Raw genomic sequence first — 24,924 nt, 5'->3', positions numbered from 1 at the left:
ACTATAACAGAACATCCATTAAATGAGTTTTGCAACACAGAAGCCACTTTGGATCTTTTTTTTTTCATTTATGATTTGTTAGTCACCATTCAGTACATCATTAGTTTTAGATGAAGTGTTCCATGATTCATTGTTTGTGCATAACACCCAGTGCTCCATGCAATACATGCCCTCCTTAATACCCATCACCAGGCTAACCCATCCCCCCACCCCCCCTCTCCTCTAAAACCCTCAGTTTGTTTCTCGGAGTCTTTTGTGTTATTTAGTTGTCACACCTAGAGTAAAACTCAAACTTCTTGCCTCCATCCTCAAGGGCCCCAACAACCTCACCCTGCCTACCTCTCTGACTTAGCCCCTACCTACAACTCTTCCCCCAGCCTACAACTTGGCAGACAAACTGGCCCTCTGCTGTTTGTCAAACACACTGAGCAAGTTCCTACTTCAAAGACTTTGCACATGCTCTCCCCTCCACCTGGAACATTCTCTCTCAGATTTGCTCCTTCGTGTCTGGTTACTTCTTGGCTCAAACATCACTTCCTCAGGGAGGCCTCTCCTGTCCACTTTTTCTCAAAGAGCATTCTCCCCTTTTTTATCTTCACTGGAGCCTGGTTTACTCATCTGTAAAATAGAGATTATAATAGTACAGATATCCCTCAACTTACAATGGGGTTATGTCCAGATGAAACCATCATAAATTGAAAATATTGTAAGTCAAACATGCATGTAATACACCTAACCCACCTAAACTACAGAACATCACAGCTTAGCCTAGCCTAGCTTAAACGTGCTCAGAACACTATGTTAGCCTACAGTTGGGCAAAATCATCTCACACAAACCTTATTTTATAATAAAGTGTTGAATATCTCATGTAATTTATTGCATACCATTCAGAAAGTGGAAAACAGAATGGTGGTAAGAGTGTCAGTTGTTTACCCCAGTGATCGTGTGGCTGATGGGAAGCTGCAGTTGCCCAACACCACAAGAAAGCTGTATGCATATCACTAGCCCAGGGAAAAGATCAAAAGTCAAAATTCGAAGTACGGTTGTTACTGAATGCGTATCACTTTCACACCTTTGTAAAGTCGAAAAATTGTAAGTTGAACTATTTTAAGTTAGGGACCATCTGAACATAACTATTGCGAGAATTAAATAACTGATGTAAAATGTTTAACCCAGGGCCAATCCATAATGAGTGTTCAATAAATATTTAATATTGTTGATGTTGCTATTATTATTCTCCATTCTTCCAGCTACTCTCCCTCTGGGCTTTGGCTTTGGCCGAATTTACTCCCCAGGAGCTGATGACAAATTTAAGTTGGGGAAACCCTCCACCCCCATTAATGTTTTAAAGTGAGAGTGAAGGGGATGCCTGGGTGGCTCAGTGGGTTAAGCATCTGACTCTTGATTTCGGCCCAGGTCATGATCTCAGGGTCATGAGATCCACGCTCTGCAGGAAGTCTGCTTCTCTCTCTCTCTCTCAATCTCTCTCTCTCCCTCTCCCTATGCCTTCACCCCCCTAGCTGACCCCCCACCCCCGCTTACACACTCTCTCTCTAAAATAAATAAATAAATATTTTTTAAAAATGAGAGTGAAGGAGGCAAGGGGGCAACCAGGGTGGAAAGACCACCTCGTATATGTCAAAGGCATTATGATTTCCAAGCCTGTTCCAATTTTGTCATCAGATCCTTACAGCATCATTTAAAGGGTGTTTCAATGAAGGGGGGTAGGGGGCATTATTTTCTCTTAGCAGATGACACAAATGAAATCCAGAGAAGCAAAACAATCAGCAAAAGGCTTCACCACCCGAGGAAAGAACAGGAGACTCAGGGACACCTGGGTGCCTCAGTCGGTTAAGTGTCTGCCTTCGGCTCAGATCATGATCTTGGGTCTTGGGATTGAGTCCTGCTTGGGGCTCCCTACGGAGCCTGCTTCTCCCTCTGCCTGCAGCTCCCCCTGCTTGTGCTCTCTCTCTGACAAATAAATAAATAAAATCTTAAAAATAAAAAAAGAAAAGAACACAAATCTCCAACAAAAAGAAATCTGAGTTCCTGAAGAACATTTTTGTAAAAAAATCTAACTCTCCTTGGCATGACTTCACTCTGTTTTCTCCAGAACCTGCATCTGGGGTAGAGGAGGTGTGTCCTCAGCCATGCTGGGTCATTGGAAGATGCACAGCTTTGAGATCCTTTTCCTGAGGACCATGCAGGCACTCACACATGCCTCAGACCAACCTGGCTTCATGTCAATATAAATGTGTTTAATATTGATATTTTCTTTTCTTCTGAAAATTATGTTATTTGCTGACTGTATTGATTGCAGTCATGTTTATATTGGTGGAAAAGTAATTTATCTCATTGGAATCATCTGTGTGGAGGTAGTAAAAGGCTAGTAGAAGCCAAGATATTAGCTAGTTTGCCAGCAGGTCCATCTTTATTAGCAACAATGAGTCTCTCACCAAAATCTTATTTCTGAGCAATATTAGTTGTGAGACTAATATTGACACCCTGTGGCTTGTTGGCCATGCAGAGACCAATGGGAAGACTCTGAAGTCACTGTCTAAACATTATCCAAAAGGCACTCTGTTCAAGGAGCATAAAGGAAGAACAGAGATGGAAGCACACTGGCAGACTGGTACTATGGGCAAGGGTGTAAGGTGGGGAGTTCCTCCTTGTGGGGGACTGTTCCAGCAGAACACCACCGCTGAAGGGTCATGCCATAGGGAGGAGAAGAGTAAAAAGTTATATCTCTATGATCCTCCTTAGTCCTACCATTCCATGAAACTAAAATCTATGTTTATGTTTCTAGGATTTGTACATGCAGCAAAAGACCAATAGGACCCAGTCAAACTGTCTTTATGGAAGCTTTAATAAATACATAAAATTGTATAGAATTTATCTTCAAAATTCCCATCTTGGCTCTTAGCTAGTTTTTCCTCATATAGAGTCAGTACCTGCCTCCTTGGTACCATCTCCCATTGTCTGCTGACCTATCCCATAGAGAAAGAGAAGCAAGACTTTTCCCTCCACTCACATGACCCCCTTCTTCTAAGCCCACTTCTTTCTATTGAGACTTAAGAGATGAGACACCCACTGGCTTGTCTCCCCAGGCCCCGCTCCAAAAAGTCAGTGTCTCTCTTACCATGTGGTGTCTATAGAGGAATAAAATGCTTATTTCACTTATATAGTTATTCAGAAAAGTTTTATTGAGTACACACTGTGTGTCAAGCACTATGCTTGGTGTTGGAGATCTACTGCAGAGCAAAACAGACAGAATCTTTGCTTCTCATGGGGCTACCAATTGGCAAGTGGACAATCAGAGAATTACCAGAATGAATGAATTATTACAAACTGTGCTAAGTGCTCTGAAGGAAAGCTTAAGAGTATGTGAAGTGTGTAATAAAAGGTCCTGCCTTGGTGTGGTGGGCATGATGTCTGAGCTGAGATTTGGAGATCAAATAGAAGTCATCCAGGCAAACTGGGAGGGGAGGAGGATTTCTAAATAAAGGTAACCTCAAGAGACAAGTCTGGAATAGTCAAGGAAGGGATAATAAGGTCAATCTGGCTGGAGCAAATATGGGGTCCACCCTGCACAGCTCAGAGGGGGACTAGCTAGGTTTGCAAGAACAGAACCCAATTTAGAATAAAAGACACAGTAATGGCTCACACAACTGAGAGTCAAACAGGGGATCTAGTTTGAGGCTCCACTTGATCTGGGTGTTCAAACCAAGCCAATCAGATGACCCTCTCCCCACCTCATCTCTGCTTCTCTTGTCACTGGCTTTGTTCTCAGGCAAGCTATCCCCACATGGTACCAACATGGCCACCAGCAACTCCACCCACTTCCTACCAGCTGAGCCACGCTGAAGGAAAAGGCACCTCTTTCCCAATGATTTCCTTTGAAATTCCAGGGTTGATGCTTATTCACTTGAATTGGTTATGTGCCCAACCCTTGAAGAAGTTGTAGCAATCTAGCTGGTCAGTTCTGGCACTGGTGGGTGGGAGGGTGCTGGTGTTGACCCCGCTGAAACCACAGGCATTGAGAACAGAGGAGGAGTGGCTCTCCAAGAGAAAGAGGTCGCAGCTGAGACCACACACAGGGGGCAGAGCAACAAGAACACCAACGTGTGCTTGGTATTATGCTTCCCCTATGTGACTGGAGATTGTTTGGGTGACCCCACATGGCAGCTCATTCTCCTTTTCCAGAAACCTGAACCCTTTTTGTCCCTGCTCAACTTATTCCTCCCGCCCATTTCTGCTGGATGGCAGCACATGCCTTCTCCCCAAAAGTGTTCATTCTTAAGAGTTCTCATTAGAATATCTTCTCACACCAAAGGAATTGTCTATCATGATGGAGTTCCAGGGAGTTGGAATGTGGGAGTGCCTCTCAAATAGCCAGGCCCTGGCCCAAGGGTATAAGCCAAGCCTAATGCCAAGGGAACTGCAGTGAAGGGGCGATAACAGGCTGTAGAGATTGCAATGCAGGATGAGTTAGTTGCCTGTTTGGAACAAGTGGAGATATTGATCCAGGCCAAGGTGAAATTAAAGCATGTGTTATTTAAAAGCAAGGATTTTCCCTCTGTCTTGCAAATATGCTGGAGAATGAATTCATTCATGAGGAAACAAAGGCTAGCTTGAGGCAAAAATTTTTTTATGGAGGAAATCTCCTTGAGATTCAACAGAAAGAAGTTGAGCTGGGGGCCGGGGGGAGAGGAGCAAAAGTCTTGTCTTTTTTTTTTTTTTTTTTATTATGTTAGTCACCATACATTACATCATTAGTTTTTGATGTAGTGTTCCATGATTCATTGTTTTCATATAACATCCAGTGCTCCATGCAGTACATGCCCTCCTTAATACCCATCACTGGGCTAACCCATCCCCCCACCCCCCTCCCCTCTAAAATCCTCAGTTTGTTTCTCAGAGTCCATAATCTCTCATGGTTTATCTCTCCCTCTGATTTCCACCCCTTCATTTTTCCCTTCCTTCTCCTAATGTCCTCCATACTGTTCCTTATGTTCCATAATCAAAACCACATTGAGATACCACCCTACACCAGTTAGAATGGCAAAAATTGACAGGGCAAGAAACAACCAATGTTGGAGAGGTTGTGAAGAAAGGGGAACCCTCTTACACTGTTGGTGGGAATGCAAGTTGGTACAGCCACTTTGGAAAACAGTGTGGAGTGCCTCAAAAAATTAAATATAGAGCTACCCTATGACCCAGCAATTGCACTCCTAGGTATTTACCCCAAAGACACAGGTGTAGTGAAAAGAAAGGCCATATGCACCCCAATGTTCATAGCAGCAATGTCCGCAATAGAAGTCTTGTCTTTTGAAATCTCTTTGAGGTTCATGTGGTTCCTCTGGCATGAAGTTCCAGTCCCCTCTAGGATGGATTAGGGAACAAAAACTTTAAAATCAGATAAATCGACTGTCAAGCCCGGAAGCTGCCATCTACTATCTGGGTGACCCAACCAAACTGCTCAAATCTTTTGAGTCTCAGTTTTCCTATCTGTAAAGTGGGGATAGTAGCTCCTGGTTTTCACGATAAGGATGATGATCAGATACAATTATGTATGTAAAATACCAAGCACAAGTTGGTAAACATTCAATACACAATACTCTCCACATGTAGGGAGATAGTAACTTATATTTGTTCAGCATTATATTGTTGTATTGCGAAGGGCTTTCACTTGTTCTAAAATATAGTGTAATAATAGAAAATTTGAGGTATGATAAGGCCAACAGATCAGGAGAGGACTTGAATTGAAAAGACTGTTACTCACAGTTCCTGAGAAAAAGGAGGCACGCCACACCCCAGGAGCCACACAGGGCGGCACCAGGGTCAGTCAGGAGGCAGGGGGAGAGGGGAGCAAGGGCCTTTATTGTGGTTTCCACAGGACAGAACAGGTGAGGCAGGGTAAGCAGGCTTAGGCTGTGCCCATTTGAATGACTTCAGTTGACTCTGGGGTTTAGGGACTGTCCCTGCTTGTCTAGCACCTAGCCCTTAGGGCAGGAGGATAGTGATCTGGAATGTGAAAGCCCAACAAAGGAGGTGGTTGGGGTGTGGGCTCTGGTTGGGCTGTCTATATTTGAAAAGCATGCCCCCAAATGAGCTGTTTACTGTCTCTAGGAATTGGCTAACCCTGAGATGGGCAATTCCTCCAAGGTCTGCAAGACCCCAGATGTCACAACATCAGAATGAAACAGAAAATGAAAGACGTGGTTAATACACTTATGTCATTCCACTGAATCTTCATAAGAAGCCTGTGAGGGGTATATTATTTAATTGTTATTTATATTTTATTATTTACCAATTTTATTTCACCATTATTATTATCATTTGGCAATTGCCATAAAGTGGGTTCTAGAGTCAGACTGCCTTGAATTAGGCTGTCCTGGCCCAATTTCCTAACTTGCCTGTACCTCAGTTTTCTCATCTTTGGATGGGAGATAAAAGCAAATACTTTGCAGAATTGGCATAATGGTTAAAGGAGCTCATAATATAAAGTGGTAAAGCAGCCCCTGACCATGAGACCGAGCTATGGCTTATGCACACTTTGCAGATGGATAAAGTGAGGGTTGAAGGTGATGTGATTAGCTCTGAGCTTCCCAGCCAGGAGAGATGTCAGGATTGGAAGGCTGATCTCCTGCCTCCTGATCCAGAAGTACATTGCTCCCCCTTTATCTTATCTTTAGGACTGTATCTTCAGGGTCTCCTATGTGAATGTGGGAGTCTTCCCATCCACAGAATGGCCCAGCTTACCCGTTCCAGGTAAGCAGAGTAGATTAGATGTCCTGGATGGTGTCTGTAACTACTTTTAACTACTCTGCTATCTCAGTGGCTTAAGTAACAGAAGACCTCGGCTCTAATTCGGGATCACTCAGTCATTAACTTCCTGGATCCCCTTGGGCAAAGTTTCTGCCCCTTGCTAGGTCTCAGTTTCCACAGTAGGACTAGCAGCCCCCAAAGAGTCCTTCTGGTTCTTCAGTCTGGGATACTGTAAACTAGACACTGGCACCACCCCTGTCTCCCAACCCAAGCCCTAAAGTCAGAGAGCTGGATTTTCTTCTTCTTTTTTTTTTTTTTTTTTTTTTTTTTTGGTGAGCAGGATTGAGGTCTGGGCTTGTGGGCTCCTACTTCCCTCAAGGCAGTTGGTCCATTCCTGAGTGGCCACACTTTCCCATTTCAGCCAATTAAGCTACAAAAGCCACATCACAGACATGACTCTCGGAGGCCCCTTAAATCGTCCGTGCTGTGTGGCTTAATGGAGGGCTTTCCAGGCATCCCAGGAACAAGTGTGAAAGCTGAAAAACACTCAAAGCTCACAGGCCCCTCCCCCTTGGCCCATTAGTGAGCCAAATGGGTGTTTTTTGGCAATGATTAGTCTTAGCTTTGTTAGGTTTTATTGGTTCTTTTTGCTGTTTCCCCCCAGTTGGGTCATAATACTGGGTTCTCAGGAGTTTGCATCTCAGGCAAAAATGGATACATGTCAAGTGCAAGAGGGAGGCCTAATAAATACTAAATTCATAAAAGGGCTTTACATAAACCCTCTGAGGATGTCTCAGGGAGAAAGTGAGAAAGAAATTGCTGAACAGCAAAGCGTGGGCCCTCATTGGCTATAAGCTCAAACAACAGACATTGACAGGACAGGGCAGCCGCTGACAGAGGTGACAATTTCAGGCTGCACTGAATGGGGTGTAAGGACCCTGTTCAAGGGAGGCGATGGCTCCACCCTTCTCTGGTCAGTTAGGATTCCTTTGATAGCAAGTGTCTTTGATAGCAACTTCAGCAGGAATAGAGAAAATGTATTGATTCGCTTAATTTAATTATCCAGAATTAGACTTTAGACATTGCTTGATCCAGTGTGCAAATACCATGCCTTAATCTTTCTCTTTCTCTCTCTTATTCTATTTCTCAGCTTTGTTCACTGGAAAGGGGATGTATTCTTGGGCAAACTCACCTTTCAGGGTCTTCAGATGACTGCCGGAAATACTCAATATTTCAAGTAGAATTCAGTGACGGAGGATGAGAATCTTAGACCAGCGTTCCCAGCCTGAGTCCCTTTGCATCTCATTGGTTGATATTGGATCATGTGACTGCATCTGGACCAATCACAGCCAGGGGATGGGATGCACTGACTGCTTAAGCTCAGGTTTTACGTTCCACCTCTCAGCCAGGAGCGGAGGAGTCTATGCTACTAAAGCCCTTGGGCTTAGAGCGGAGGGAGAGCGCTTTCCCTAAGGCGGAGATGGGATGCAAAATGAACCCACAGATGAAGTATTGTGCTCTTTATTGGGCTCTATGTGTAATGAGAGGCATGAAGAAAATGAAGCAGAGCCAGGAAAGTGGTAAGAGTGATGAGGGAAATTAAAAATCTTGCACATGGAGAAGAGTTGGAAGAAATAGGGTTGCTTTGCCCAGAGAAGAGAAGGTAATGGGGAGTCACAAACACTGTACGCAAGTGCCTGAAGTGGCTGGAAAGGGCTAGATTTACTATGCCTCAGTGAGGGGGAGCCGGGAGGGAAGAACGGATTTATACACACTGATCAGTACTATTTGCCTTGGTAGATCATATCTATCACCTCTTGCTATAACGGGCTAAGACAGCCACACAACTGGTTTCTGCTGTTACCCACTAGTTTCCCTCCAGAGTAACCAGAGTAACCACTTAAGTGTAAATCACCTGCTGTGACTTCCTTGTTTAAGAACTTCTAGGAGCTCCCCCTTGTGGTGGATTAAATCTCCTAGGGTGGGGTTAGCTGATCTGCCTCTGTTCACCTTTCTGGCTCATCTCAGAGCCTGCCCCTCCTCACTCCTGAAGCTCCAAGCTCACTCCATCCTAGCTTTCTCTGTTTCTCAAAGGTGCCAAACACATGTCCACCTCAGGACCTTTGCACTGAAACAGCCTGTGATCTAGCTCCCACAGAGCTAGCACCATCTCATTAATCTTAGCTCAAATACCCACTCTGCGACAGGAGAGAGTTTCCCTGAACAATCTGTGCAAAGCAGCACCTCTCACCCCAGGACCTCCCAGGCTTTCCATTGCCTCCATTGCCTTTCTCTGTTGCACATAGTAATGGGCATTCCTCAACTTTCCAAAGTTATTTATTTTGTTTATTTTTTAACTTCTCCACATGGTTGAAATGCCTTTAAAACAGGGACCTTCCTTTTCTTGTTCACTCTATCCCCAGTGCTTAGAAGAGTATCTGGACTGTTTTTTTTGTTTGTTTTTTGGGTTTTTTTTTTTTGTCACACAACTGCACAAAATGGATAATTTCTACAGCTCTTTGGCCTGATGAAATGCTGGGTTTCTAACACATGAATGTATAACAGACTGATGGAGCATTTATCAGCGATGGATTTCTGCATTGAGCAAGGGGCAAGTCTCAGAGCTCTCAGATGCAAGGAACCCATGATGTGCCCCATAACAGGTAAATGACAGCAACTTTGGATGTAATTCCTCTGGTCTCGCTACATGCCAAATGGAAATTTCTTCCATACCCTACGGTCGGTACCGGGTGTTTTTTTAATTAAAGACACTCTTTGAGGAATTGTGTTAATCCTGCCAGTACCTGCCTTTCTAATTCCCTCTTTCTCACTATGAAGAGAAGGCATATTGGCCACTCTGGCCCCAACTGAGTTGTTTTCCAAGAGAAGAACTTTCAATCCTTCCACGCACAATAATGAAATATGATACAAAACAGGCCTATGTCAATAAATCTACAGGAGAAAGGTCAGGCTTACATTGCTGGACGGGATTGGCAAATACATTTGTTCCTACAATGTCTGTGTTTTAAATGCCACCCTCCGATGAACCTGGTGCTGAAACACACTTTGGAGTTTGATGAGATGTCAGTTCTGCTCAGCCCTGATCAAATAAGATGAATGAAAGTGAAACAAGAACAAAAATATTACTTCTGTCATTTTTTTTATGCATCAAAGGAATTGGGTCAGTCGGGGAGATTTCTCTTAAACAAATAACAATCCCTGCACAATGTCACCCATTGAGCTGGCAGGCAGCAGACAATGATCGCTTTTGCGTGGGAAAGGGCACACGAATGGAGGAGCAAAGACCAGGGCAGCACCCATATAATACCAGTTCCCGCTTTGCATCTTCAAAATCCACCCATCTGCCTTCCATTCCCACTTCAAATAATGCTCTATGAGAATATGGATTTCTCCCCACATTGAGCAAACATGGTTAAAGAACAGGATGGAATTTCTCCTGCAAGGAAGAATTAAAATCATTAACTGTTCATTTATCCAACTTAAAACATGTGAATTAAATTAAACAGAGACCTAGAGACCTTTCTGACCCAGTCTGAGGGCCATGAGGTTATGGCATGAGGTCAAGATAAATTATGAGCTCTGGGATGGGAAATAGCAAAATAGTAGTAATTGAAAAGAAACCAAAGACCAGGAATCAGGAAGGTAGATGAAGCAACGGGAGACAATGGGCAGTGGTAGGCATTATGGACCATGTCAAGTAGGGAGTGCTGGGGGCCATATTTACTCCCATGTAGGGTAAGGCTACATGGGAATGAAACCAACACAGAGCAAAGTGAAGCCAAGAGAGGGACAGAGGCAAATTCCTGATGGCTTGAGTGTTTGGATTCAGCCTTGGACACAGCCCAGTGCTCCACTCATTTACATGTGACAATACTTTTCCTTTCATGTTAAAAGTTTAAATTAAAAATAAGTAAAATGAAGACATGGGTACTTGCCTGCCTGATTACCTAGCAAGGGATCTTAGAGCACCACATAGGACCTAACATTTGTGCTGGACAGAGAGGCTGACTCTCCATAACCAGTGCCCTTGAGTTATGCAGGGGAAAGTGCACAGGAGAGCTCTGTCCTCTGCTTCCATAGGCCCTCTGTTCTCCCAGGCTAGATCAACATAGAACCCACAGAGCAATTACTAAGAACTGGGTCCTAAAGGGACTATTGTTCTGGATTATTGTGTCTGTTCAGCTCTTTCAAATTTTAAAAACACACCAAGAATCACTGTGGAAAGACAATGTTTTCCATGCCATGTGAACAGAAAGGTCCCCAAACCCTCTCAGGACACAGAGATGTACAGTCTCAACCCTGAAGTAGAAACTCCCAGCAGTAACTTATCTAGAGCAAGACCATTGTTCACTTTGGTATCCCTGATGCTTAGTGTAGGGTTTGGTGCAGAGGGAGTGTGTGTGTTTCTAAATGAAAGTGCAAAGATCTTCTGAGTCATCTTATCTATGTCAGAATCCCCTGCTACTCCATGGAGAAAATGCTGGTTAAAAAAACAAAATAGTTATCTGAACCATGGAGCTCAAATTACAATGTTTGAAGATAATAGGCATCTTCCATCAAAACTGGGTGGGGAGGATTCTGGACTGGGGTGAATCAGAGCACTGAATTCGTTACCAGTTTCTTCTCCCTTATTCCCACAGACTCCGGAAGGTATTCATTATTTTTTTTTGCCAGAGCCTCTGAATGATAATATGCAATTCATTGTTTTTTTTCTTAGAAAGTTTTCCTTTCACTTCCCCCCAGTGGATATGTTGGATTTACAGAATTTTCTATTATTCCATTCAACTGATATTAGACCCAAGGAAAAGGAGTTGAGAGATACTCTTGATGCCAAGATATTCTGGAATGCCAACATCTTCTGGGTTAGTGGGCAGAGTACCATGAGATGCTCTGAACAAAGAGAGAATAGAAGTGGCCATTTGCAAGAGTGAAGGGAAGATGGGGGTGGGAAATTCTCGTTTCCTCTGATTATATTGCTCTTAATCCCTGACTTACATAGCAGGTTTCACAAACTTGCCAAAGGCTGAGATTGGGAGATGTCTCTTAAATCCTAAGCTCCTGTACATTCATTCAGATACTTGTCAGGGCACTCCCTGCAACACCCATTGCAAGGTTCAGAAAAAAACTGAACTTTGCACTGGGGTGCAGCATTTGTGTTCTTATTGCAGAAATGGGACTAGTCACACTGTCAAAACACCTCACATCACGTGATTTTTCTATTTCTCCTTGACCTTAGGAGAAATAAGAAATGCCTTCCTCTTTAAATTTCAGTAGCTGGTGTTGGTTTTAAATTTATTTTGTGTAATGGTCCCCAAGTGTCTCAGTTGGGCTCCAATCTTTGAGCTGGTAGTACTGCTTTAGAAAGTATGATCTTTATGACAAAAAAAAAAAAACATTCTGTATTATTCTAAAATCAGATTAGTTGCTTAGATAACAGAAGGGTTATTAAAAGATACACATTCACCATGTGAGAAGGAGGGAAAAAAAGAAAGCAAGAGGCAAACCATAAGAGAGTCTTTTGTTGTTGTTGTTGTTAACAGAGGGAGTGAGACAGAGAGAAAGGGGGGGAAAGAGAATACCAAGCAGACTCCACACCCAGCGCAGAGCCCCATGTAGGGCTTGATCTCACGACCCTGAGATCATGACCTGAAATCAAGAGTTGGATGCTTAACCAACTGAGCCACCCAGGTGCCCAAAACCATTAGAGACTCTTAACAACAAAGAACAAACTGAGAGTTTTGGAGGGAGGTGGGCAGAGGGTGAGTTAGATGGGTGATGTGGATTAAGGAGGCCACTTGTGATGAGCACTGAGTGTTATATGTAAGTGATGAATCACTAAATTCTACTCCTGAAACCAACACTGCACCGCATGTTAACTAACTAGAACTTAAATAAAAATTTGAAGAAAAAAAGTACATGTTCTCATTGTTAATCCTTGTCATTATATAATCATCATCATTTATCATTTATTGAACATTTCCTAGGTGCCAAACACTGTGCTAAATGTTTACATGCATGATCTCTGTTTATTTTTCTTCCATATTTATCCATTGCGTCCATTAGTGGTACAAAAGACCCCACTTGATATCCAGGTAACACATACTTCTTTTGAAAGCAAGAGGTAGAGGGCATACACCAAACCCATTGATCCTAGAAACAGAGGTGATTCCCCTCAAACACCAACAGCCATGCCCACTTGCAGAGGCAGGAGCGTGTCAACATAGCTGAATAAGGCCAGAAGTGACCCTTTCCCTGCTGCATGTCCATAGCACCAGGCAGGGTCAGTATCAGAGCTAACCAGATCTACACCTGTGGGAGAGCAGACTCTCCAAAGAATGCCAGAGGGGCCTCATAGGCTTAAAACTAACAAAATCAGTTTGAGGCAAATAAGTTAGATGTCCTCAGTGCCTGACATTAATATCTTTGTGTTTGTACACCAGCAATCCCTTAATAAATACATTCTCTCTTGTCCCATTGAAGTATTCTGTAAATAAATAACAAAACACCTCACTTTTGCTGACTAATCATTTTTCCTTTCTATCTGGGTGCCAGTTGCACTTATAAATGACTTTAATTTCTTCTATTTCTCACCTCTAAATCCCCATGCAATATTTTGTATCCTTTCCCAGGATAGTTTAAGTGTCTTTAACCTTTTCAGTGAGGTGTGGGTGTGTATACGCGTGCAAATGTGTGCGTTTGTGTGTGTGAGTGTGTGTGTACTTGATAACACCATCTACCTATTTCGTTCCATCATTTCTAAATGGATCAAATGAAGTTCGTCATTTTTGCCAACTGTCTTGGAATCATTATGTGTCCATTAATATCAGTTATATTTGCTTTGTGTAAATCAGCCCCTGGAGGACTGTGGCCAGAGTGAGCTTCTCCGTTTGGTGTGAATGTGGAAGCAGAGACTGAGCTGGAGATGGGAAAGTTAGTTGTTGAAGCCATAGCGGACATCACTTCATCAGATTTGTCATCTACAAGGGTCATTCGTTTTGAAAACTCATCTGAAGCTTCCCCAGAAAACACTAAGGTGCACTTTTTAACATAAGGCAAAATAACAACAACTACTGTTTAATGATCATCTACTGTATGCAAAGTTCTCTATTTGCCCAGCTTCACTAATCTTCACAAAGAAACCCGAAGCGGTGGGTGTTATCATTATCCCCATTCCACAGATGAACACTGAAACCCAGAGAAGTGAAGTCTTTTGCCACAGGTCATTCAGAGAGTTTAAAAAGCTCAGCTGCATTTTGATCTGATGCCAGAGCCTGCCTCTGAATCTCTAGCTGGTATAGCCAGGGTCTGATTTCTAGAGGTGGGAGAATAGGAACCTTGCTTAATAAAGTAGTAGTATCTATCCAACACAAACGTTTGTTCTCTCTTTTTTTATGGGTCAAAAGACTTCAACTCCTGCCAGGTAGGAATCTCCATAGGACACCTGGAATAGCCTCACAGCATGGCATCCAGATTCCCTCAGAGCAAGCAATCTGATAGAGAGGGGACTACTCTGCCTTTTATGATCTAGTCTCTGATGCACACACACACACATGCATGCATGCACATGCACAAGCACACACACACACACTTCTACTTTATTCTAATCTTAGGTGCAAGTCACCAAGTACAGCCCCTACTCAACAGGAAGGGATTACACAAGATTGTAAATGCCAAGAGAAGAGTACCATGGGGCCATCTTGGAGGCTGCCTACCACAGAAGGCTACTCAAGAAATGGGGTAGTTGATTTGAGAGCTCAGCAATGAGAACAATGCGAGCACAAGTCAAGGCCTTGAGATGGGAGATAAGAAGCCTGAAAAGAGCAGCATCTACATACTGGATGGATGAGGAGGGATATACTTGAGCAGACCTTGGTTATCTTAATTCTGACAAAGTCCTAGACTAATCTTGCTTCTTCTACCTCTTCAAATGTTTCTCTTCTTCCCCACTTGGTTTCCCTTCCAGCCTGAGGTGCAGGTGTGAAGTCTCATGTCCCAGGTGGTTTTGACCCCTGTTCTTCCACTAGGCTGTTCTCCCACCCAGCATGCCATCTCCCCCTCCCCACTTCCCTAAATGCTGACCTGCTCCAAAGCCCATCTAAGCCACTGCCTTGTCTCAGATGTCTCCCCTGATGCTACCCAACCTGTCCCCTTTCTCTGATCAGAGACCTTGAGGATCTCACACACAGAAGACTTGGCTTAGAGAGAATGTCTATGCCCTTTCTATTTGTTGCTTATACCTCCAATCTCTTCAGGGAGAAGAAAGTGTTTTGCTCATTTCTGACATTCATAAAGACCCTTGTGTCTGTCAGGTCCCAGTGGCCAAAACTGGCTCATTCAGACTAGGTGATCTGAAGAGTTACTAAAAGAACTAGTATACAAGGTTTAAAGAAATGAATAAATGAATAAAGGATAATACAGTATCTAGGGATAGCCACAGCAGCTAGTCATTCCCTCCCCTAGACCTGAGGGAACAAGGAGTGGTATCCCAAAGGAAGGGAGGATTATAGGGAAGGGGCCACCTGATAGGACCTGTAGCCTCCAGGGCCATTCACAGTGAGCTGGCAAGGAGAGAACAGAAGAAATAAATACCCTGACTTCTTTCTTCCCTTATCTTCCCATCTCCAGTGGCAGCTTCCATTGGCCAAACTCAACCAGAAGCCAGAGGTCAGGGGAGGCTGATGATGCATTTCCTAGAGGTCAGCCTCTGAGGCATGGAGCAGAGTAGGGAAGGGCAGGGAGTGAATCTGGAGAAGCCAGTGGAAGCTTCCTAGCAAAAACCCACAATACCAGACCCAGAGCTGGGGCCCAGCTAATGCTGCCTAACACCCTGGAGCTTTGCCTAAAGACCTTCTGGAACCTGCTTGGTCCCTGACAGCCTCCCCCCAAACTCCCCTGACAGGACATCTCCCCCATTTGAAATCCCCTTCCTTCATATTAGCTCTACTTCCCTCAAAAGGTGCATATATGAATCATTGACTTTATTATGTGACTATCCCAGGAAAGCACATTGTATTTGTGTTAAGATAGACCCATCCTATGTTCACAGTGAGCTGACATCCACATCCCCCAAGAAGAGCAGGTGCCTCCATGACTGAGGATCCTTTGAAAGGGTGGGAGCATTGGCCTTCATGATAACTGACCCATTCTTCCATCTGGTTTCTTTACAGTGCTTGGAATTTATAAAGCCACTGTTGGAGTTTATGCCAAAGCTCTTGCTTTTAATTAAGTGGCCTAGTTTCAGTAAATAGTGTGACAGGGACGAATCTATCAGTGGAGACTGATATTATGAGCAAAAGAGCTGCCAGACCCAGTGGAAATGCAGCCCCCATATGGCAGGGCTTGGAGGGAGCTGCTTTGGCGGGACACTGCCATTTCAGTGATCACAGACCAGACAGAGGCCTTCAGAAGTGAACCAGGGATGGAAAGGAGCCAGGATGTATCTATTTCCAAGAAGAATAGCTGCAGACCCCAGGCTGTCTCAGGAATGCTGCAAGCCTCAAACAATTGAAAAGGGCCTAGGGACCATCTTCCCAGCTGCTGGGCCTGGGTCCAAAGATGGGGCTGGCCCATGGTGCCATTTTACCATAGTCCACAGAAAAATGAGAACAATGACAACTAAGTGAGGTATTTTTAGCAGCTAAAATAATTCAGTTTCAAGAGTTGTTTTTAATTTTATATTATTATAAATTATATTATTCCTTCTTTCTTTACCTGGTATCAAAACATCTTTCCTTTAAGAAGAGCTGATACTAGTAGACAGTGGGGTTTTATAAAAACATATATTTAATGTCCTACCTTGAACTTTCCCCTCTCCCTGATACACAGAGATCAAAAAGTATTGGTCTATGGAATCCCAAAGGCTGAGAACTTATGATGTAGTGACTAATAAAAATACTCATGTTCAGATGAGCAAACTGAGATTCTGAGTCTTAAAACAGGTCCAGGAAAGTTGGCTGAACGCCCCATCTTCCTATGACCTTGCGGCTTTTCTCCAGCCATCACCACACAGTAAGGGGAGGAGAAAGGCCATGGAGCCCTCCTGAGATGACCTTCTCCAACAAGGCTGGCAATGCCTGGCACTCTGGGCACCATAACAGAAATATCATCACATGTATAAGACTCCGGTCATTTCTCCTCCAGCTCTCTTTTTCCTTTGACTCGCACACAATTCAGATGGCATCCACACCTTCAGCTCCTCTTGTGAAAGCTCATGTTTTACTGCCCAAGAAGAGGGACCTGAGATTCAAATTTGGACAGGCATAACGACTTAACCAGCAATAGCTCGTCCTTGGCAAGTGATCTAACCTCTCAGACTCCCTAGTACTTAATTACTTACTCACTCTTCAACAGACTAAAGCCCCATATGGTTCCCCACGTCAGTCTTATTTACAGTTATATCTACAGCACCTAACACAATGTCCAGCATATAGTTAGCACCTAGAAAACATGCAATCAATGAATCACATTCTGTAAGGATTTCAAGGCTGAAAGCCACACTTCTTTATTTGTGAAATGTGGGTGACAATGATACTTTCTGCATTGCATTCAAGTAAGGCTTTGCAAAATCATGACCGGGGCTATAACTGCAAATTGTCAGATCCTGGCCACCCAGACACCAGGGATGGTGGCAAGGACAGTTACAACCTGACCAGGGGATAAGATTTCCCATGACCCAGTCCTGGGAGGCACCAGCTGTGCAGTAGGATTCACGGAAATCCAGAAAGGCCCAGAACTGGCCCTACAGAGGTTCCCAGGGCGGCTCTCCCAGAAAATAAATTAAAGGGCATGCACCCAGCACATCCTGGCTCCCTCCCAGAACTGGACTGCCTTACTCAGGTGTCTTTCCCATCAGGAGACACTTTCACAAAGTTGGTATTTGTGTCACACAGGGAGATTTCGAAACGCTGTATTTGGAAACATGAATGTGTAATGTCTCCCTGGAAATCTACACCTTCTCAGTGAAAGATACAAGTGCAGTCCAAGACAGACATGTTTAATTAGTGAGCAAACTTGACATTTCCAGTGTTTGGACTAGACAGAGGAAAAGCCAAGAGCAAACCGAGATCTTTTCTTCATCCCCTCCCCCCAGCTTGCTGACAGAGAATAATTTATTGGGTTTGAAGAAAAAAATGAATGTCTTTACAATAACAGGAGAGAAAAGGCCAGAAGATCCAAGGCTGGGTATTAAATAATTGTCACCACTAACTATGCATCTCACCATCTCCCACATTCCTGCCCTCCTTGGATTGCTGCTTGATCAAAATGGACGTGGTCACAGTGGCATTTCTACCCCTCTCCCCAATGTCTGCAATTCCAATTTTTTTGATATCTAACACAACTGTGTCCTCTTCAAGCCATGATCGATTGCTTTCTAACTGTATTCCCCCCACCCTACACCAGTCTACATGTTTCTGCCAGAGTGAACTTTGCAGGGCATGGTTCTGTGACCCTCGCCTTTGCCAAAATTGTCAGTAATTCCTCAATTATTCAACAACATTGATTGAACTTCTTTCACATGCCAGGCACTGGGTGTCAATAGTGACTAACATTGCCTTAAGATGAAGCCCAGATTTTAAGCTGGAATTTTGTAAGACTCTAACATACCCTTCCTGGTTTACCCCTTTCCAGCACCCTCCAACCTTACATTCAAGACACATCCACTGCCCATTATTTCCCTGACACTCCCTGTACCTCTCCACCTTCAAACACACCTTGACTGAGAAACTTACATGCACAGTGTTGGACACTTTTGATCCACTTTCTCATTTATTATCCATGCATTATTTACAATAAGACCAGGATTCTTACTGATCGTGCCTTTGTTTACACAGATCATCCACCCACAATGCTCTTATCTCCTCAAGCTCCCTCATCCTTTAATGGCCAAGCTAAATGTCACACCTGACACTTCTGGCTGGTATTAATATCACCTATCATTATGTTATTATAAAACCTTCCTCGAAATTCCTTTATACTACCTGACACTCTTTGCAAATATTTCTGATGGCAGAATACCTCAGAAATTGATAATTGAGGGAATGTATCAATCAGAATCCAATCAGGAAAAAAGAAACCACTCTCATGTATCAAACAGAGGGAACTTTGATTATACAGGGCATGGAAGAACAGAGAAACCCAGCAAAAGATGACAGCCAAGACGGAGATAAGCAGTAGCAAAAATCTGCTACCCCTACGAGACTGGGAGGACAATGGGAGGAGGTGGGATTGCAGAACTCAGGCCTTTGGTCACCCAGCAGAAGCTGGAAATGTGTTATAGGTCATCCAGTAAGAGCCAGAACCTCAGAGGAGACACCCCTTTAGCAGGGATGTTGCTAGAGGCAGTGGAGGAGTGATAGCCTGGTTCTCTCTTCCCCAGATCATCTGATTCTCCACCATTGCGACCTTTGACTGAGCCCAGATGGAAGTCAGCTGGCCTGGGAACCTGGGTCACCCTGCCCCATGACCCAGAGCAGAGCAGGACAAAAGCAGACTAACACAGGGTCAAGCTTCATACTTGTGAAACTGTAACACTTGATTAAAGTAACACAGGATCCATGAACTCATGTACAATATGAAACTTTACATAACAGTTTTAAGGAAATGCAAACACCAACGCATAGCTTATTTCTCTCGTTTGTCCTCTGTTACCAGCAATTCTTCACTCAAGTACAGTCACCTTGTGTCTGCATTAAGACCTTGATCTTTCCCAGGGACAAGGCTCATGTCTCATTTCTCACCAAGCTCAGCTCTTGGTTTTGTGGAGTAGCTTTATTTGCCCCAGTGAGAGTCAAATTTACATTTCTCTGCTGATGTCACTGACCCAAGAGGCTGACATTTGCCTCCTTGGTCCCTCCTCTGGCTGGAAGTTTTTCCAGCCCCTCATGGGTGTGAGGGAAGTGTTCCACTAGGGGGCAGCAGAGAGAAAGATTAAGGCTGTGGTCTCTGGATTCCAGTTGTGTGTTCAAATCTACCCTCATCTCCCTTCTGGTTACTGACCTTGGTCTCTGACCTGACCTCTCTAAAGTCACAGCCCCCTCATCTGAAACATGTGGACAATGATAGCACCTGCTTCATAAGGTTATCATGAGGATTAATGACTGCAAGGAGAAGCAAGAAGAAAACCCGTAAGCATCTATAAACTTACCACTCAGAGATGACCCAGTTATCATTTTTCTATGTAACTATTTAGTCTCTTCCTTGTAAATATATTATTTTTAAAAATGGAATTAAAGTGTACTCATTGTTTTAAAAAGTAATCTTCCCCCCCCCATAGCACCATTTCTTCAACATCTTTCTGTGTCATTATGTAGCATTTTTATTTTTTTTTAAAGATTTTATTTATTTATTTGAGAGAGAGGATGAGAGGAGAGAGAGAGCACATGAGAGGGGGGAGGGTCAGAGGGAGAAGCAGACTCCCTGCCGAGCAGGGAGCCCGATGCGGGACTCGATCCCGGGACTCCAGGATCATGACCTGAGCCGAAGGCAGTCGCTTAACCAACTGAGCCACCCAGGAGCCCAATGTAGCATTTTTAATGGCTACGTTGTATAAATATGCTGTATCTTATTTTATTTAACAAATCTCACTTTTAAAGATCTCCTTCTGAGGACGACTGGGTGGCTCAGTCTGTTCAGTGTCTGCCTTTGGTTCAGGTCATGATCGCAGGGTCCTGGGATGGGGTCTGAATCAGGCAGGGAGCCGGCTTCTCCCTCTGCCTGCCGCTCTCCCTGCTTGTGTGCTCTCTCTCTCTCTCTGACAAATAAGTAAATAAAATTTTAAAAAATAAAAAATAAAGATCCCCTTCTGTAGACATTTAAGATGTTTCTAATTTTTCACCATTATCAACAATGCCTCCAAAATACTTCTGAAAGGGGCCAAATACCTCCTTTTCCTCTGAGCATTTTAAGTACTTTGGGATCCAAAGGAACATTGAATTTTCAAGCAGACTATGGTCTCTTCACAAGCACATAAAGTAATACCCTACCTTTCTTTATGAATTCACAAATGATAGAGATGTGGAAAAGAAAGATAACCACAGACTTCATGAGGGGTGCTCTCTCTGAGGAGGGAGAGAAAGATGGAATTGTGAAGCTTTAGAAAGGCAAACTTGACTGTGCCTCTAATGTATTGTTTAAGCTGGAGCATATATGACAAAATATTAATATTCATTCATTCTGGGGGTGATTGCATATATGTTAAGCAAAATACTCTGTGTCCTCTACTTTTGATATTTTTATTATTTAAAAAATGAATAACAAAGGTCATTAAGGAAAGCCTTCGTCTATTTTGCTTCTCTGATGTTCTGGGGAGTAATGGGTTTTACTCAGTTTACCTCTTGGTGTTGATGGAAGGATCACATGAAACAAGACTGTGAATGCTTCTTGAAGAAGGCTCTCATCACAAAAGGCCCAGTCCCTCAAGACATAACCCAGGGGCCTCTAAAATAGAACTGTAAAGTCAGCAGGATGTCATTTACCTTCTTCATAGCCTGCACAGAGTAGGATGGGTACGGGCTCTTCAAAGGCTTTGCACTTTCCCTGTAGAGCTGCCCCCTCATTCTAGCCCCACACTCCAACCCCTACCACCTTCTCTTCCAAGGGCACCATGTACCTGTAAAGTGTTTACCAGCCTCAAGCAGGAAGGAGGTTCCCTGCCCCACGGACTTCAGAAGGGAACAGTAGAACAGCCCATGCTTTGGTCTCTATTTTGTGCCAAGCAGAGGGACCTACTAGTGAGGGTTATCTCCCAGTTGTGTGAAAGGGAAAAAGTCCTCAGGAGGCATGCCAGCCAATTAGAGCACATCTGAATCTTTTAAAAAATTTTTTAAACTGTCTTCATTTCATGGCATTTTGGATTCCATAGTATCACTTGAATCACAAAAACCAGTGGGCCAGCCAGGGCAAAGAGAAGTGGCCCAACTTCCAGTCCTGAGTTCCTAAGATGGTTTGTGATTTGACTGCAGTCCTGCCTTGTGCTCAAGGCAGCTCGGCTTCTCCTACGGGGCGCCTTCCTCAGGGTCACTGGAACGCCCAGATCACTCCCCTGAGAATTTCAACATGTGAGTTTTCTCCCTGACTCACTTGGTACCTACTACCTTGCTTTTTGTTTCATGTCTGATCCCCTCAGTTGGACTAAATTGCAAGATCCACAACTCAGAGGCCACACTCAAATGTGCAAAAAATGGAACATTCTTTATATTGTGTAACTTAGTGAAGTTTCTTGTGAATCCCATCTTGCTGAATGGTGATGGGGCATGAGGGATTTAAACTTCCTAATGGATGTATCAGTGTCAAAGGATTACTGACATTCTCAGGTAAACGTAGGGATTTCAGTAATCAGGAATGTCTTATCTCCACCTTCTCTGGCTCTTGTATTTCAAAGATGATGCTGAGTTCAAGGGGGATTTTGGGTGGTAGCCTAGTGATGCTGAGGCAGGAGCCTCAGGACCCAGTGCTTTTTTGTGGGGGGTGGAGGGAGGGGAGGAGGTGCTGGCCTGCTTGTGTTGGAGGTGGCCATTGAAGTCATGGTGGTAAAATGTATAGTGCCCCGAAGAACCAAGCCTCCCTTGGTCCCAGCAGACACCACCCCACTCAAGCTCTAGGGAGCCTGCAATGCGACTCAGCTACCAGCCTCATCTCCTTTGAAAGCCTATGGAATCTTTGCACTTCTTCCATGACTCACTAGTGTCAGGAATGCTTGAGAAATTGTGATAGCTGTCTTCCCTTCTTACATAATTCCTTCTTTTTTTTTTTTTAAAGATTTTATTTATTTATTTAACAGAGAGAGACACAGTGAGAGAGGGGACACAAGCAGGGGGAGTGGGAGAGGGAGAAGCAGGCTTCCCGCGGAGCAGGGAGCCCGATGCGGGGCTCGATCCCAGGACCCTGGGACCATGACCTGAGCCGAAGGCAGACGCTTAATGACTGAGCCACCCAGGCGTCCCCTTACATAATTCCTTCTTAGTCCAAGCTACAAACTGTGTGGAACCAAGTTGTTCCAGTTTCATGTTGAACATGAAGATTTTTTTCTTAGAGGTTTGCAGTATTTTCCAGACCAAATCCCAAGAAATAAAAAGCAAGTTTTCCTGAACTGGAGGCTATCCAAATTTATGGGAGTAATTTGCTTAGGTCTCCACAAACTCTCCCCACAAGGGGTGATCCAGAACCACCATTTCTGACTTCTTGCCTCCCTTCCTTTATCTCCTCTCCTGGGAAGGTCTCTTTCCTTCTTTCCTCATGGACACTCTATATCAGCTCCTAAATTTTCTCTAACATGGTCAGTAATGAGGCTCTAGAGTCCAAGGTAGCTAGGCCTGCCTATTGATTTATAAATGGGGCACCTCTAGGAATTTAGAAAACATGTTTCCTTTTTACAACCTAACCGTGGTCTTAAAAAGTTAGCTTTGAGACTCAAAACCCACCAGGAAAACAAGATATACAGGAAATGAATATATATCAGAAACTACTATTGCTGTAGTGCAGCCATAATCATCTTGGGGGGTGGGGACCCAGCACAAATATGAGTGAAGAGCCAGCAGTCACATTAGTGTTTGTTAATTGAGGAAAGAAGAAATATAAAGGATGTTCCACTCCACTGTAACCACCTCTTACTCTCTCCTACTCCAAAGTCTTAGCAGAGGTATACCAGATGACTGAAGTGCCACTCCTAAATTCCAGTTTACCATTTCTTGAAGTCCTATAAATTTTCTCCAGTTCTCCCTCTCCCTTTTCCTCCCCCCCCTTGTTCACCTAATAAAAAGCTGGGCAACTGCTTTGAAATGTCACACCTGAAGTTAGCTCAGCTTGAAAAGTTTAAAAATAGTCAACTCGAGGAACAAAGGTGTTTACCAGAAACAAACACTGTTAACAGCTCCTCCTTGACACACTTCAAGTTCCCACAGGGTGACAGAGTTGATGTGTGAACAAGGACCCTCCTGCTTCCTTCTTCTGCTCTCTGCCAGGCTTCAACATCCAGACTCTTTTCTTCCTGGGCAAGCCAGGTATGCCCCAGTCCTAGGAAATGGAGCACAAGAGAATTTCTTTTTCCCTCACCTGAATCCTTCACCTTTTGTTACAGTCTGATCACTTCCATCTCTTTTCATGTTAGTGATGTAAAAAAGTATAAGTTTTGTTCTACCACTTACCATTCTGTATTATTATCATACATTTTATTTGTTTGTAGATATGCCGTGTAGTAATTAAGAGCAAAGGCTTTGGAACCAGTTTGCTTGAGTTCAGATTCCTGGCTATGCTACTTGCTAAGCATGTGACTTGAAACAAACAATTAATCTCTCTCTTTCCTGGTCGCCTCATTGGCAAAATAGAAATAATAGTCATTCCTATCTTATAGGGTTGTTGTAAGAACTAAATGACTTAATATACGTAAAGCCTTAGAATAGGGCTTGACAGACAATGCACCTTATATGAGTGCTTACTAATACTTATCTTCTTTCCTCCCCGAGGTCATAAACTCCCTGACAGCAGGTACTCTATCAGTTTGAGGACTCCAGCACCATGGAAAGGGCTTAGTCATAATTTTTTAAACACTTTTAATATAGGATATATATATAATTCAATATATAATTATATATTGTATATTGATATATTATCTATCCATCTATCTATCTATATATGATACCTATTATGGAATAAATAGGTATTTGGTGAAAAATTGAATGAATGAGCATATTTCCACCTTCCTGGATCATCTCTACACCCAACCATGCTGTACTTCTTTTCTGCTTACCCTTTCCCTAATTATTCACAGTACCAGTCACATGCACATCCTGGTCATTATTTTTAGTTTATCAGGAATGATGGTGTGAGATGGGGCATAGCAGGGGCATTTTCACAGTCTGGATTATTGATACCTGGATATGCTCAAAAGTCTCCTTCTCATGAGGCCTTCCTAGGCCACCCTATCTAAATTACAACATTTCTTATTCCTCTTCCATGCTCTAGTCTTTCTCCTTGGCATTTATTGCTATTTAACATCCTTTTTATTTTACTCACTTATCTTGCTTATTGTCTGTCTCCCCCACTAGAATGTAAACTTCATGAGGAGAGAGTTATTTATCTCTTCTGTTTATCCTTGTATCCCTAGATTCTAGAACAGTGCCTGATGCATAATAAGGTCT

The sequence above is a fragment of the Mirounga angustirostris genome, unplaced genomic scaffold (assembly GCF_029215605.1).
Source record: "Mirounga angustirostris isolate CCGP_5_RB_7025 unplaced genomic scaffold, mMirAng1.0.hap1 SCAF_16, whole genome shotgun sequence".
In the NCBI taxonomy this organism is placed as follows: domain Eukaryota; kingdom Metazoa; phylum Chordata; class Mammalia; order Carnivora; family Phocidae; genus Mirounga; species Mirounga angustirostris.
This window is presented reverse-complemented; position numbering follows the sequence as displayed.